The sequence below is a fragment of the Tasmannia lanceolata genome, unplaced genomic scaffold (genome assembly GCF_043159265.1).
Source record: "Tasmannia lanceolata isolate RefF3 unplaced genomic scaffold, GAP_Taslan_0.1 ptg000011l, whole genome shotgun sequence".
NCBI lineage: Eukaryota > Viridiplantae > Streptophyta > Magnoliopsida > Canellales > Winteraceae > Tasmannia > Tasmannia lanceolata.
The window spans coordinates 24,353,313-24,357,339 of record NW_027518688.1 but is presented as its reverse complement, the minus strand read 5'-3'; the positions used below and the strand labels follow the sequence as shown (position 1 = coordinate 24,357,339).

The 4,027-nt window shown below is 39.7% G+C and overlaps 1 pseudogene across 1 annotated transcript; it reads left to right on the top strand.

The window, feature by feature from the left end:
- The first annotated feature begins 562 nt into the window (after window positions 1–562).
- LOC143886299 (putative L-type lectin-domain containing receptor kinase S.5 pseudogene) lies at window positions 563–3,422 on the top strand (annotated as a pseudogene). The gene is made up of 2 exons (XR_013253733.1): window positions 563–1,029; window positions 1,131–3,422. The product of XR_013253733.1 is annotated as a putative L-type lectin-domain containing receptor kinase S.5 pseudogene (transcript).
- Window positions 3,423–4,027: the final 605 nt, after the last annotated feature.

Here is a 4,027-nt window from a genome sequence, read left to right as displayed (position 1 = left end):
CGGGGGCAAATATATCAATTCCCTAATTCACTCCAGCGGACCCATATCATTTGTCTTTGTCCCGCTACAGCAGACCCAAATCATCTGGATCCTTCGGTTCATCCATGTCCCTGTTGACATTCTAGGAATAATACACAAGAACGAGGGCATTGTGGAATTAATAAGGTATTTTTGTCAAAGGGAAATGATATATTTGCCTACTTTTCTTCCCCGGGCCACCCGCTTTTTAACATAAAGTAGTCATAAACACACTAAAGCGGGTGGCCCGGGACACTTCCCTTTGTGAAACGGGGAAATATAATTCTCATACTTGAAGGTGTGAGATTTCACAGCTTCTCCATTTAAAACCTTCAAGTTACTAAAATGACTCACACTTCATTTACAATGCTGAAAAGCAAAGGAAAATGTTTAAAAACAGACATAGGAGTGTATCTATCAAATAGGGGGTGGTAAATACCAGTTTCCATTTTGCAAATGAATAAGGGCATTTTAGGAATAGACTATATAAATCCTTTCACATGGGTTGATTCGCGACAATTTCAAAAGAGATGGTCGAAAACGCAAACGACCAAAAAAGGGACAGAGAAGAAAAAGGAACAAAACCTTTGAAAAAATTTACCCAATTTGCATGCAATAAACCATCTCAACATATAAATAAGACTATTCTTCTGTACAGGAAGTCAGGAATTCCACAATCAAGAAGAACACAATCAGAGGAACCACTGAAATCTTGGTGTTCTTGTGGATGTCTTTACTTTTCAATAATTTCCCATTCTTTAACCAACCAGTTGAGACGACTTTGAGGATTAGAGGGTGTTATATCTAGATATATGAAGAAACTCCACAATGAAGAAACATACATGGAAGCTTCTTCTTATCATTCAGTAATCTCTCATCTTTATCATGTTAAATTAGCACTTAGAAAAAGTCTGCACTACTTGTTGGTATTATATATCTTCATGCCAATTGAGTTTTTATGAAGATTAACCAGCCAAATTGAGGGCCAAGGAAGCTGCTTCTTCTCATCCGGTAATCTCTCACCCTTATCATCTTTACATAAGAAAGTTTGGATAAGCTGCACCAATTGTGGGTGTGTTAATCTTCCTGACATTTAAATTTCTTTCTAACAGGAAGAGTGGAAGAGCTCCTTGATCAGTTGGGGGCATTCAAAAAATAGCTTCTAATGGCATCTGTCGATCATTTCCGATGTTTTTCTCGTTGTTCTAAGGCTCTTCAGATGTTCATTTTTCTGGGTTTTATCAGTCAAGTACCTTGCCTCCAGTTCAGCTATCCCAAATTTGACACCAACAGTGTGGGGGATTTCACTTTCATGGGTACTGCAAATATCGCTTTTGATGCTCTGCAAATTACAGCGGATTCAGTCAATCTTGTTTTCATGGAGAACCAAGCTGGAAGGGTTGTATACGAAGATACATTCAAGTTGTGGAAGGGTGGTCAAATTGCATCCTTCAACACTTCGTTTGTGATTAATATTATGCCTATTAACGGATCTGCTGGCGAAGGCTTGGCTTTCATCCTCACAGAAAATAAGGAGCTTCCCACCAACAGCTATGGGCACTGGCTTGGGATCACGAATGAAACTACAAATGGGTTGTCTAAAATAGTTGCAATTGAATTTGATACAAGGAAAACCTCTGCAGAAGATGTCGATGATAACCATGTGGGCGTGGACATAAATGGAATGTCCCTCAAGCAGGTTTCATTAAGTAGCTCTGGTGTTAAGCTTTCGAATGGATCCGATGTGCAAGTTGATATTCGGTATGATGGCAAATCGAGAAACATGATAATCGATGTTTCCAAGGACATTAATTCGAAAGCTTCGATTTCGTTGCCCATCGATCTATCTCAGTACCTCCCAGAGGATGTCTATGTAGGATTCTCTGGTTCCACAGGTATTCTCACCGAATTAAATTATGTAAAGGAATGGAACTTCACCAGTGACGAAGGTACAGTGTGTCCGGACAGGACAATCCAATGGATTTTGCTTGGAATTCTATTGACATTCCTCCTCAGTGTTGGATTTATGTATTTCTTTTGGTGGAGAAAGAAGAACACCGGAGGAAGTCGGGCAAGCCCCGACATAGAATCGTTGCTCAAGGATTCGACAAAAGGGCCACGCAAGTTTAAATTCAAGGAACTCAAATCTGCAACTTCGAATTTTGACCCCAATAAAAAGCTTGGAAAAGGAGGGTTTGGAACAGTGTACAGAGGATTTTTGAAAGAGACCAACGAGGAAATCGCTGTAAAAAGAGTGACCAAGGGATCACGCCAAGGCGAACAAGAATTTATTGCGGAGGTGATGACAATTGGTCGTCTCAATCACAAGAACCTAGTGAAATTAATCGGCTGGTGCTACAAAAAAGATGATCTTCTTTTGGTATATGAGTTCATGCCTAATGGAAGCTTAGACAAGCTCTTATTTTCAAACCAAAGCTCAAAGGAAGAGGTTATATTGAGTTGGGAAAGAAGAAGTAGTATAATTTGTGGGGTGGCTTCTGGTTTGAGTTATCTCCATGACGGGTGCAAGAAGAGGGTGTTGCATAGGGATGTTAAATCCAGCAATGTGATGCTAGACTCTGTATTCAACGCTCGATTAGGCGATTTCGGGTTGGCTAGAATTGTTCAACAGGACGGTGACACTCACCATACTACAAATGCGATAGCCGGGACGCGTGGTTATATGGCACCGGAATGTTGGCTCACTAGTAGAGCGAGCATGGAGGGAGATGTTTATGGATTCGGAGTTTTCGTCATGGAAGTTGCATGTGGACAAACGCCTCGTAACAACCTTTGGAACCAGTCGAACAATGGGACCATCGATTGGTTGTGGAATTTATACGGGCAACAACGGATCCTCGACGCAGTTGATCCTCAATTACATGGGGTGTTCGATAATGAGCAAATGGAAAGAGTGCTCATGTTGGGTTTGTCTTGTTGCCATCCAAACCCTGGTGAGAGGCCGGCCATGAGAGTGGCTTTACAAGTTCTTACTGGGGAAGCAACTCTCCCTCTTCCACCTATTGAGAAACCTGCTTTTGTGTGGCCGGTGGGGGCCATTGCTTCCGAGGGGAACCCAGTTTTCATAGAAGGTTCGTCTGCAAATGGGGGTTATCTCTCTCTAAGTGGTGAACTCAGTGGTAGATGATGGGTTTTATGCATTGTTTCACAATTCCCTGCATCACTATAGTGGCAGTCTCCACTTTTCTCTGCCATGTCAATCAAAACTCGTTTGATTCTCCCGAGTTATGATGGAGTCAACTGAGTACTGGGTCACACTATGCCTAGTCGACCAAGATTTACTTTGGCCTATGTTTTGGCCCAAATCTGCATTTTGAAACACTGGTTTTATGTATGTATTAATCCATTCTTGTACTTCAAACTATCTTGATTTTCTGGTTCGATTGTAGTATGGGTTGATTTCTTAGTGAAAAAAATGGCATCTAACAATCAAGAAATACAATGATCAGGTCCACGAATCTTGTAAAATGGCATCAAGACTTGTAAAATGGCATCTTTACAAGTCCTTGTAAAGATTAGGGTAATTTATTTCTCCTTTGCACAAGTTGAATTTGGATACTATACAGACTAAAGACACTCATTTGATTATGTTGTAAATTATTAAACCATTGGTTCTCCTAAACTCCCCAACGTGCACACTATCCTCAGGCAACTTCCCAATAAATTACATCTATTAAACCTTCATTTTGAATTGAATTAAACAAAAGAATTTTTCACGTTTTTCATTTATTTCCACACTTCAATTCAAAATATTCCTCGACTTGATCAACTAAAATGTTTAATAATTTTGTAAATTTCCACAATGTAATTATTTGAGAAAATAAATATTTAATAATACACTAATTTTACAAGAAATAGATTGATTATTTTTCTTTAAAATATATTCTGATAAAAATAGTGCCCAAGGACTTACGCCAAGGCGAACAAGAATTTAATGCTAGGAGATAGTGGGTATGGGAAAGTGGGGACTTTAATACTAGGATAGTGG